Raw genomic sequence first — 13,044 nt, forward strand, 5'->3', positions numbered from 1 at the left:
TTGTACTTTTTATATGTCAGGGCCCTATGCTGCATTGCATTTGCAAAAGACCAAATTAGCCAAGAGTCTGTCAGTCATTTGTGCACGATGGGGGCGTATTATTTATTTTACCTTTATTTTACTATTTTTGTCTTTTTTTAGGTGGCTAAAATACGCGGTGCTGCTGAACGCCGTCTAACGTTACGTGTGATATATTGACTAACGTAACCCTGCTTAAAAAAAATCACTGAACAAAAAGTATGAATAAGGTAGTGAACTGCAACAGATTCCCGTGTTTGCAATAACATTATAACGTTAGCAGTGAGTTTACAGCCTCACTGATTTAACTACACAGCAAATAAAAGTCACGTTACTTAGCCAATAAACGTTATCTTACATTCAAAACTTACCGTTCTTTGTGCAACTTCAAATGCCGGACGAAGTTGGAAGTTGTTGCCTCTCCATCAGTAATTTTGGAACCGCATGTGTTGCATACTGCAAACCGTTTTGTGTTGACCACCTCGTAATTTTTATACCCAAACGAAATTATTTTAGGTATCATTTTTTGTTCACTGGCGTGTGGTTTGGACATGTCTTCTTCGTTGGTTGTCCTGCAATTTGATTGGATGAATGCTGTGTGATGAAAACAAAGTAGATGTAATTTGATTGGCTGTTGTACTGAGAGCACACCAGCTGACACACGCAACGCTGATAGACAAGTACACAATGAAAAATACGGAGCGCTCCCGAATAACTTTTTCATCTTTGGGTTTTGGGGAAAGTAGCAAGTCATGTCAAGTCATGTCAATTCTAAAGGCTCAAGTCCAAGTGAAGTCACAAGTCATTGATGTTAAAGTCTAAGTCGAGTTGCAAGTCTTTTTACATTTTGTCAAGTCGAGTCTAAAGTCATCAAATTCATGACTCGAGTCTGACTCGAGTCCAAGTCATGTGACTCGAGTCCACACCTCTGCTATAAAGTAACAGTACTCTTACTTGAGTACAATTTCTGGCTAGTCTACCCACCTCTGCTTATAGCATATAAGAATATTATGTTACTGTTAAGCAAACTATGAATAATAAAAACATGTGTCCTTTATCGTAGCTACACGCATGACAAAAAAAAGCGCGTGAAAATCAGTGGTATTCAGTGAGGTAAGATGAATTAAATGCGCTGACAGTTCATTGCTCCTGCCAAATGAATTGCACTGAGTGGAGCGGATCACCACTCCAAGATGGCGGCCCTGCGTCTCGTCAGCGCCATCCATGCTGCGTACCCCTTAGAACATGTCTATGGCCGCAGCCACGTATAGCATGTTATGCTAGCGAGAAGGACCTTGTACCGGAAGTGGTTCTTCTTCGTGGGTGGAGGCCTGCGCCGCCGCCGAGTGCCACGTTGCTGGAGCCCAGTGGGGACGTGGAAAGTGTCAGTCAGTGCCGGGTGGGCCGGTGGTGTTGCCTCATTTTGCCTGCTTTTGTGCCCCGTTAGTCGTCGAAAAGAAGGATTTCTGCTCCTTTTTTTTTTAATATATATATTTTTGTATCCAGTGTGTGCGTGTATGTGTCAGGACGAGCAAGGTAGGCAACGAAGAATCAACAAGCTAGGCTACATATCATGCATTAATACACCTGTCAATCAATAATGAAGACGTCATTATTGTCGCCCGCGGTAATTAAGTGTGATTTTTTTTTTGTTGACGTCATTTGGCGCCGCTGTGCACTTTGATGTACATTATCAGCTGTTAGCGTGATGCTACGTGCTATCCTGCTGCATGCTAGCTTTTATTTTTATGACACTTTCCTTTTATTGCCTGCAGAATATCTTTTCAATCCTCACCCATAATTAACGTTAATATAGATTTTAATGTTTTCATTACATGTCTGAAAAGGACTAGGAATAAATAAAAGCTCGATTTCTTCCTACTCCTTTTCTGACATGTAATAACTGACTTAACCATTTATTAATGAAATCTCTTGTGATTATTATTCGTCGATTTAAAGTGGCGGTATAGCTCGGAATAAATAAGCACTCCTTTTCCACTGCTTTAAATGTAACTTAGATATTGGGTTTCACTATGTAAAAGCGCTTTGAGTCACTAGAGAAAAGCGCTATATAAATATAATTCACTTCACTAAATTGTGTTGCAAATTAAGAACAGGAAGTAAACAAATGTGCTCAAATGTTATGAAGTGGAAAAGGAGTAGGAATAAATAAGATCGATTTCTTCCTACTCCTTTTCCACTGCTTTAAATGTAACTTAGATATTGGGTTTCACTATGTAAAAGCGCTTTGAATCACTAGAGAAAAGCGCTATATAAATATAATTCACTTCACTAAATGGTGTCGCAAATTAAGAACAGGAAGTAAACAAATGTGTTCAATTGTTATGAAGTGGAAAAGGAGTAGGAAGAAATCGAGTTTATGTTTACTTCCTGTTCTTAATTTGTAACACCATGAATTATATTTATGTAGCGCTTTTCTCTATATGTAAAGCTTTTTGAGTCACTAGAGAAAAGCGCTATATAAATATAATTCACTTCACTTCACTAAATGGTGTTGCAAATTAAGAACAGGAAGTAAACAAATGTGTTCAACAAATGTGTTTAATTGTTATGAAGTGGAAAAGTAGTAGGAAGAAATCAATCTTATTTCTTCCTACTCCTTTTCCACTTCATAACAATTGAGCACATTTGTTTACTTCCTGTTCTTAATTTGTAACACCATTTAGTGAAATGAATCATATTTATATACGCTTTTCTCTACGTAAAAAGCTTTGAGTCACTGGAGAAAAGCGCTATATAAATATAATTCACTTCACTAAATGGTGTTACAAAGTAAGAACAGGAAGTAAACATAAGCTCGATTTCTTCCTACTCCTTTTCCACTTCATAACAATTGAACACATTTGTTTACTTCCTGTTCTTAATTTGCGACACCATTTAGTGAAGTGAATTATATTTATATAGCGCTTTTCTCTAGTGACTCAAAGCGCTTTTACAAAGTGAAACCCAATATCTAAGTTACATTTAAAGCAGTGGAAAAGGAGTAGGAGCTTATTTATTCCTACCCCTTTTCCACTTCATAATAATTGAACACATTTGTTTACTTCCTGTTCTTAATTTGTAACACCATTTAGTGAAGTGAATTATATTTATATAGCGCTTTTCTCCAGTGACTCAAAGCGCTTTACATAGAGAAAAGCGTATATAAATATAATTCACTTCACTAAATGGTGTTACAAATGAAGAACAGGAAGTAAACAAATGTGCTCAATTGTTATGAAGTGGAAAAGGGGTAGGAATAAATAAGCTCGATTTCTTCCTACTCCTTTTCCACTGCTTTAAGTGTAACTTAGATATTGGGTTTCACTATGTAAAAGCGCTTTGAGTCACTAGAGAAAAGCGCTATATAAATATAATTCACTTCACTAAATTGTGTCGCAAATTAAGAACAGGAAGTAAACAAATGTGCTCAATTGTTATGAAGTGGAAAAGGGGTAGGAATAAATAAGCTCGATTTCTTCCTACTCCTTTTCCACTGCTTTAAATGTAACTTAGATATTGGGTTTCACTATGTAAAAGCGCTTTGAGTCACTAGAGAAAAGCGCTATATAAATATAATTCACTTCACTAAATGGTGTCGCAAATTAAGAACAGGAAGTAAACAAATGTGTTCAATTGTTACGAAGTGGGAAAGGAGTAGGAAGAAATCGAGCTTATGTTTACTTCCTGTCCTTAATTTGTATCACCATTTAGTGAAGTGAATTATATTTATATAGCGCTTTTCTCCAGTGACTCAAAGCGCTTTACATAGAGAAAAGCGCTATGTAAATATAATTAACTTCACTAAATGGTGAACAGGAAGTAAACAAATGTGCTCAATTGTTATGAAGTGGAAAAGGAGTAGGAAGAAATCGAGCTTATTTATTCCTACCCCTTAGATATTGGGTTTCACTATGTAAAGCACTTTGAGTCACTAGAGAAAAGCGCTATATAAATATAATTCACTTCACTAAATGGTGTCACAAATTAAGAACAGGAAGTAAACAAATGTGTTCAATTGTTATGACGTGGAAAAGGGGTAGGAATAAATAAGCACTCCTTTTCCACTGCTTTAAATGTAACTTAGATATTGGGTTTCACTATGTAAAAGCGCTTTGAGTCACTAGAGAAAAGCGCTATATAAATGTAATTCACTTCACTAAATGGTGTCGCAAATTAAGAACAGGAAGTAAACAAATGTGTTCAATTGTTACGAAGTGGGAAAGGAGTAGGAAGAAATCGAGCTTATGTTTACTTCCTGTTCTTAATTTGTATCACCATTTAGTGAAGTGAATTATATTTATATAGCGCTTTTCTCCAGTGACTCAAAGCGCTTTACATAGAGAAAAACGCTATGTAAATATAATTAACTTCACTAAATGGTGAACAGGAAGTAAACAAATGTGCTCAATTGTTATGAAGTGGAAAAGGAGTAGGAAGAAATCGAGCTTATTTATTCCTACCCCTTAGATATTGGGTTTCACTATGTAAAGCACTTTGAGTCACTAGAGAAAAGCGCTATATAAATATAATTCACTTCACTAAATGGTGTCGCAAATTAAGAACAGGAAGTAAACAAATGTGCTCAATTGTTATGACGTGGAAAAGGGGTAGGAATAAATAAGCACTCCTTTTCCACTGCTTTAAATGTAACTTAGATATTGGGTTTCACTATGTAAAAGCGCTTTGAGTCACTAGAGAAAAGCGCTATATAAATATAATTCACTTCACTAAATGGTGTCGCAAATTAAGAACAGGAAGTAAACAAATGTGTTCAATTGTTACGAAGTGGAAAAGGAGTAGGAAGAAATCGAGCTTACGTTCACTTCCTGTTCTTAATTTGTATCACCATTTAGTGAAGTGAATTATATTTATATAGCGCTTTTCTCCAGTGACTCAAAGCGCTTTACGTAGAGAAAAGCGCTATATAAATATAATTCACTTCACTAAATTGTGTTGCAAATTAAGAACAGGAAGTAAACAAATGTGCTCAAATGTTATGAAGTGGAAAAGGAGTAGGAATAAATAAAATCGATTTCTTCCTACTCCTTTTCCACTGCTTTAAATGTAACTTAGATATTGGGTTTCACTATGTAAAAGCGCTTTGAGTCACTAGAGAAAAGCGCTATATAAATATAATTCACTTCACTAAATTGTGTTGCAAATTAAGAACAGGAAGTAAACAAATGTGCTCAATTGTTATGAAGTGGAAAAGGAGTAGGAATAAATAAGATCGATTTCTTCCTACTCCTTTTCCACTGCTTTAAGTGTAACTTAGATATTGGGTTTCACTATGTAAAGCGCTTTGAGTCACTAGAGAAAAGCGCTATATAAATATAATTCGCGTCACTAAATGGTGTTACAAATCAAGAACAGGAAGTAAACAAATGTGTTCAATTGTTATGAAGTGGAAAAGGAGTAGGAAGAAATCGAGCTTATGTTTACTACCTGTTCTTAATTTATAACACCATTTAGTGAAGTGAATTATATTTATATAGCGCTTTTCTCCAGTGACTCAAAGCGCTTTACATAGAGAAAAGCGCTATATAAATATAATTCACTTCACTAAATGGTGTTACAAATCAAGAACAGGAAGTAAACAAATGTGTTCAATTGTTATGAAGTGGAAAAGGAGTAGGAAGAAATCGAGCTTATGTTTACTACCTGTTCTTAAATTGTAACACCATTTAGTGAAGTGAATTATATTTATATAGCGCTTTTCTCCAGTGACTCAAAGCGCTTTACATAGAGAAAAGCGCTATATAAATATAATTCCCTTCACTAAATGGTGTTACAAATTAAGAACAGGAAGTAAACAAATGTGCTCAATTGTTATGAAGTGGAAAAGGAGTGGGAATAAATAAGATCGATTTCTTCCTACTCCTTTTCCACTGCTTTAAATGTAACTTAGATATTGGGTTTCACTATGTAAAAGCGCTTTGAGTCACTAGAGAAAAGCGCTATATAATTCACTTCACTAAATGGTGTCGCAAATTAAGAACAGGAAGTAAACAAATGTGTTCAATTGTTATGAAGTGGAAAAGGAGTAGGAAGAAGTCGAGCTTATGTTTACTTCCTGTTCTTAATTTGTAACACCATGAATTATATTTGTATAGCGCTTTTCTCTATGTAAAGCGCTTTGAGTCACTAGAGAAAAGCGCTATATAAATATAATTCACTTCACTTCACTAAATGGTGTTGCAAATTAAGAACAGGAAGTAAACAAATGTGTTCAATTGTTATGAAGTGGAAAAGGGGTAGGAATAAATAAGCTCGATTTCGGTACTCCTTTTCCACTGCTTTAAATGTAACTTAGATATTGGGTTTCACGATGTAAAAGCGCTTTGAGTCACTAGAGAAAAGCGCTATATAAATATAATTCACGTCACTAAATGGTGTCGCAAATTAAGAACAGGAAGTAAACAAATGTGCTCAATTGTTATGAAGTGGAAAAGGAGTAGGAAGAAATCGAGCTTATGTTTACTTCCTGTTCTTAATTTGTAACACCATTTAGTGAAGTGAATTATATTTATATAGCGCTTTTCTCTATGTAAAGCGCTTTACATAGAGAAAAGCGTATACAAATATAATTCACTTCACTAAATGGTGTTGCAAATTAAGAACAGGAAGTAAACAAATGTGTTCAATTATTATGAAGTGGAAAAGGAGTAGGAATAAATAAAATCCATTTCTTCCTACTCCTTTTCCACTGCTTTAAATGTAACTTAGATATTGGGTTTCACTATGTAAAAGCGCTTTGAGTCACTAGAGAAAAGCGCTATATAAATATAATTCACTTCACTAAATGGTGTTGCAAATTAAGAACAGGAAGTAAACAAATGTGTTCAATTATTATGAAGTGGAAAAGGAGTAGGAATAAATAAAATCGATTTCTTCCTACTCCTTTTCCACTGCTTTAAATGTCACTTAGATATTGGGTTTCACTATGTAAAAGCGCTTTGAGTCACTAGAGAAAAGCGCTATATAATTCACTTCACTAAATGGTGTCGCAAATTAAGAACAGGAAGTAAACAAATGTGTTCAATTGTTATGAAGTGGAAAAGGAGTAGGAAGAAGTCGAGCTTATGTTTACTTCCTGTTCTTAATTTGTAACACCATGAATTATATTTATATAGCGCTTTTCTCTATGTAAAGCGCTTTGAGTCACTAGAGAAAAGCGCTATATAAATATAATTCACTTCACTTCACTAAATGGTGTTGCAAATTAAGAACAGGAAGTAAACAAATGTGTTCAACAAATGTGTTTAATTGTTATGAAGTGGAAAAGGAGTAGGAAGAAATCGATCTTATTTCTTCCTACTCCTTTTCCACTTCATAACAATTGAGCACATTTGTTTACTTCCTGTTCTTAATTTGTGACACCATTTAGTGAAGTGAATTATATTTATATACGCTTTTCTCTATGTAAAGCGCTTTGAGTCACTGGAGAAAAGCGCTATATAAATATAATTCACTTCACTAAATGGTGTTACAAATTAAGAACAGGAAGTAAACATAAGCTCGATTTCTTCCTACTCCTTTTCCACTTCATAATAATTGAACACATTTGTTTACTTCCTGTTCTTAGTTTGCGACACCATTTAGTGAAGTGAAGTATAATTATACAGCCCTTTTCTCTAGTGACTCAAAGCGCTTTTACATAGTGAAACCCAATATCTAAGTTACATTTAAAGCAGTGGAAAAGGAGTAGGAAGAAATCGAGCTTATTTATTCCTACCCCTTTTCCACTTCATAATAATTGAACACATTTGTTTACTTCCTGTTCTTAATTTGCAACACCATTTAGTGAAGTGAATTATATTTATATAGCGCTTTTCTCCAGTGACTCAAAGCGCTTTACATAGAGAAAAGTGCTATATAAATATAATTCACTTCACTAAATGGTGTTACAAATTAAGAACAGGAAGTAAACAAATGTGCTCAATTGTTATGAAGTGGAAAAGGAGTAGGAAGAAATAAGATCGATTTCTTCCTACTTCTTTTCCACTTCATAACAATTAAACACATTTGTTGAACACATTTGTTTACTTCCTGTTCTTAATTTGCAACACCATTTAGTGAAGTGAAGTGAATTATATTTATATAGCGCTTTTCTCTAGTGACTCAAAGCGCTTTACATAGAGAAAAGCGCTATATAAATATAATTCATGTCACTAAATGGTGTTACAAATCAAGAACAGGAAGTAAACAAATGTGTTTAATTGTTATGAAGTGGAAAAGGAGTAGGAAGAAATCGAGCTTATGTTTACTTCCTGTTCTTAATTTGTATCACCATTTAGTGAAGTGAATTATATTTATATAGCGCTTTTCTCCAGTGACTCAAAGTACTTTACATAGAGAAAAGCGCTATATAAATATAATTCACTTCACTAAATTGTGTTGCAAATTAAGAACAGGAAGTAAACAAATGTGTTCAATTATTATGAAGTGGAAAAGGAGTAGGAATAAATAAAATCCATTTCTTCCTACTCCTTTTCCACTGCTTTAAATGTAACTTAGATATTGGGTTTCACTATGTAAAAGCGCTTTGAGTCACTAGAGAAAAGCGCTATATAAATATAATTCACTTCACTAAATTGTGTCGCAAATTAAGAACAGGAAGTAAACAAATGTGCTCAATTGTTATGAAGTGGAAAAGGAGTAGGAATAAATAAGATCGATTTCTTCCTACTCCTTTTCCACTGCTTTAAGTGTAACTTAGATAATGGGTTTCACTATGTAAAAGCGCTTTGAGTCACTAGAGAAAAGCGCTATATAAATGTAATTCACTTCACTAAATGGTGTCGCAAATTAAGAACAGGAAGTAAACAAATGTGCTCAATTGTTACGAAGTGGAAAAGGAGTAGGAAGAAATCGAGCTTATGTTTACTTCCTGTCCTTAATTTGTATCACCATTTAGTGAAGTGAATTATATTTATATAGCGCTTTTCTCCAGTGACTCAAAGCGCTTTACATAGAGAAAAGTGCTATGTAAATATAATTAACTTCACTAAATGGTGAACAGGAAGTAAACAAATGTGCTCAATTGTTATGAAGTGGAAAAGGAGTAGGAAGAAATCGAGCTTATTTATTCCTACCCCTTAGATATTGGGTTTCACTATGTAAAGCACTTTGAGTCACTAGAGAAAAGCGCTATATAAATATAATTCACTTCACTAAATGGTGTCACAAATTAAGAACAGGAAGTAAACAAATGTGCTCAATTGTTATGAAGTGGAAAAGGAGTAGGAAGATATCAAGCTTATTTCTTCCCACTCCTTTTCCACTTCATAACAATTGAGCACATTTGTTTACTTCCTGTTCTTAATTTGCAACACCATTTAGTGAAGTGAATTATATTTATATAGCGCTTTTCTCTAGTACTCAAAGCGCTTTACATAGAGAAAAGCGCTATATAAATATAATTCACTTCACTAAATGGTGTCACAAATTAAGAACAGGAAGTAAACAAATGTGCTCAATTGTTACGATGTGGAAAAGGAGTAGGAAGAAATCGAGCTTATGTTTACTTCCTGTCCTTAATTTGTATCACCATTTAGTGAAGTGAATTATATTTATATAGCGCTTTTCTCCAGTGACTCAAAGCGTTTTACATAGAGAAAAGTGCTATGTAAATATAATTAACTTCACTAAATGGTGAACAGGAAGTAAACAAATGTGCTCAATTGTTATGAAGTGGAAAAGGAGTAGGAAGAAATCGAGCTTATTTATTCCTACCCCTTAGATATTGGGTTTCACTATGTAAAGCACTTTGAGTCACTAGAGAAAAGCGCTATATAAATATAATTCACTTCACTAAATGGTGTTACAAATCAAGAACAGGAAGTAAACAAATGTGCTCAATTGTTATGAAGTGGAAAAGGAGTAGGAATAAATAAGATCGATTTCTTCCTACTCCTTTTCCACTTCATAACAATTAAACACATTTGTTGAACACATTTGTTTACTTCCTGTTCTTAATTTGCGACACCATTTAGTGAAGGGAATTATATTTATATAGCGCTTTTCTCTAGTGACTCAAAGCGCTTTACATAGAGAAAAGCGCTATATAAATATAATTCACGTCACTAAATGGTGTTGCAAATCAAGAACAGGAAGTAAACAAATGTGTTCAATTGTTATGAAGTGGAAAAGGAGTAGGAAGAAATAAAGTTTGATTTCTTCCTACTCCTTTTCCACTTCATAACAATTGAGCACATTGAGCACAAATCAAGAACTTCCTGTTCTTGATTTGCAACACCATTTAGTGACGTGAATTATATTTATATAGCGCTTTTCTCTAGTGACTCAAAGCGCTTTTACATAGTGAAAGCCAATATCTAAGTTACATTTAAAGCAGTGTGGGTGGCACTGGGAGCAGGTGGGTAAAGTGTCTTGCCCAAGGACACAACGGCAGTGACTATGACTTTACCATGAATTGATTAACGTGGACCCCGACTTAAACAAGTTGAAGAACTTATTGGGGTGTTACCATTTAGTGGTCAATTGTACGGAATATGTACTGCACTGTGCAATATACTAATAAAAGTCTCAATCAAACTAGGATGACAGAAGCGGGGATCGAACCTGGAACCCTCAAGTTGCTGGCACTAACCGAGCTATACCGCCCCTTTAAATCAACGCATAAATAAATAGTTAAGTCAGTTCTGATTCACATAAAGTGATTTAAAATTATCATTTTTTCAGTGAGGTTTTCAGGATTAATCCTCCTTTTACTTTGTAAACACTCAAAACCGGATCAGTTTATTAATCGTTCCATAATGTAATTCCGCACTCTGATATGCCAAAGGTCTTAAGTGTTGTCCGTGCATACAGATGTTTTAAGTTAGATTTCCTTTCTTTTGTTAATAACAATCGTACATTCAGTTTGCTTTATGCATCCTTTTGTCTGTTTGCAAATGCCGCAAACAATTTACAGTCAATATTTCCGATGTAATAATGAATAATATATGTGCAGTGCAATGTATTGTAAGTATATGAATTAGCACTGTCCCGTCCAAAATAAATTAGAATAATCACACTTTTGCATTTGAATCATTTAGCCGTTAATTACAGTAAATTACGCACGTGCAAAATTTAAGTTACTTTAAAAAGACCCCCCCAATATTTTCCACACAAATGCAACTTTATTGTCAAAATCTCATAACAGGAACACTTGTAAAAGATGTTTCACTTGTCATTTATTTGATCAAAACAGTTAAGATACATTTTAAAGTGAAATTCATCTTTTTGCACTGGCTTTATAACAACCTGCTTCCTGTGTTTTGTTGTTATTGTTTTATTTTATTTTATATCTTTAGTGCGCAATATCTTCTTTTTTTTTTTTGCAAATCATGAACTTAGAATTTAATGGCAGCAACACATTGCAAAAAAGGCATTATTACCAGTGTGTTACATGGCCTTTCCTTTTAACAACACTCAGTAAAGGTTTGGTAACTGAGGAGTAGGGATGTCCCGATACGATACCGATATTGTAGCCTTGAGTATTGGCCGATACCGATATCAATACGATACGATATAGTCACGAATCATACATATATTTATTCCTTATTTTGTTGTGTAGAATGTTAGAAAAGGCTTGATAAAGTGATGTTACTGTTGCTGATGTTGTAGTGTTAAAACAGAAAACAATAGTCAGCAAGAGTAGGTATAGGAAAAACTGACCCATTTATTATTAACCAATTGGTTACATCAATTTTAACCTTCAACATAAGTGTCATGTCTGTGTAATCATGTTTTGTTTTAAGTCATGTTTTGTTTAGTTTCTGGCTTTTCACTCCCTTGTCTTGTTTGCATGATTACCCATTAGTTTCACCTGTTCCACGTTTGGACTCATTGTGCACTCTTGTTTGTCACCATAGCAACCCATTAGTTTTCACCTGTCACGTCACGCACCTGTTTCACGTTTTGAGTCACGCACCTGCTTTCACTAATCATGTCCATAGTATTTAAGTTCATTCATTTTCTGTTGTTCGTCCTGACGACCTCACCACATTTGTGCTCTGTCCATGCATGATACTTCTTTCCATGTCAATTCCTCAAGCAACTATTTCTGTCCAAGCCAAGTAAGTTTTTGTTCCATGTTTATAGTCTTTTTGGTTTCATAGTTTGTTCTCCGCCATTGTGCGTGTTTTTTGTTTGTACTTTTTGCTATAGTCTTTTGATTTCATAGTTTATTCTCCGCCTCTGTGCGCGCTTTTTGTTTATTCCTTTTTTCTTTATAAATATAAATAAATCATGTACCTTCATTCCCGTCTCGCCCGTGCCAACTTTCCGTTGCATCCCGGAAAAGCAAACACCCGGGACCAAGTCTTGACAATAAGAGTATTACCTCAACAAATAAAATAAAATAAAATAAAAACAAAATGTTATATTTCAAGTGCAAAATAACCGCCAATACCAACATAATTATACAATTGAATATAATAAATTAAAAATAAATTAGAAGACCCTGAAAAATAACCTAAATAAATCCAATTTAAAAAAAAAAACGGGGTCAAATGTTTAAAGTGCAAACAATTCAAGTTCACTTCAGTTATTTTTTTACTGTCAGCATATGTTGGATAGTATAGTTTTGTCTACAATGTAGTGGCGGCTAGGAATAATGTAGCGAGGTTCGAGGTGCTCCATTAAGCGTTTAAACCCGACATTACTCACCACCCACAGGGGCTGGTCATCAAGCACAATAAACTGGGCAGAGGTGGGTAGTAACGCGCTACATTTACTCCATTACATCTACTTGAGTAACTTTTGGGATAAATTGTACTTCTAAGAGTAGTTTTAATGCAACATACTTTTACTTTTACTTGAGTATATTTATAGAGAAGAAACGCTACTTTTACTCCGCTACTTTTATCTACATTCAGCTCGCTACTCGCTACTAATTTTTATCGATCTGTTAATGCACGCTTTGTTTGTTTTGGTCTGTCAGACAGACCTTCATAGTGCCTGCGTTTCAACAAATACAGTCACTGGTGACGTTCACTCCGTTCCACCAATCAGATG

General features: G+C 34.6%; 1 protein-coding gene across 6 annotated transcripts in view; it reads left to right on the forward strand.

Annotated features, from left to right (window-relative positions):
- Positions 1-1,352: 1,352 nt before the first annotated feature.
- sec31a (SEC31 homolog A, COPII coat complex component) overlaps positions 1,353-13,044 on the forward strand; it is a 116,115-nt gene continuing 104,423 nt past the window's right edge. For all 6 annotated transcript variants that reach the window (XM_061966328.1, XM_061966326.1, XM_061966329.1 and 3 more), the window contains exon 1: positions 1,353-1,554. The gene's annotated coding sequence lies outside the window, so the exon portion shown is untranslated. The remainder of the gene's footprint in view (positions 1,555-13,044) is intronic.

This window comes from Nerophis lumbriciformis, linkage group LG11 (genome assembly GCF_033978685.3).
Source record: "Nerophis lumbriciformis linkage group LG11, RoL_Nlum_v2.1, whole genome shotgun sequence".
Lineage (NCBI taxonomy): Eukaryota > Metazoa > Chordata > Actinopteri > Syngnathiformes > Syngnathidae > Nerophis > Nerophis lumbriciformis.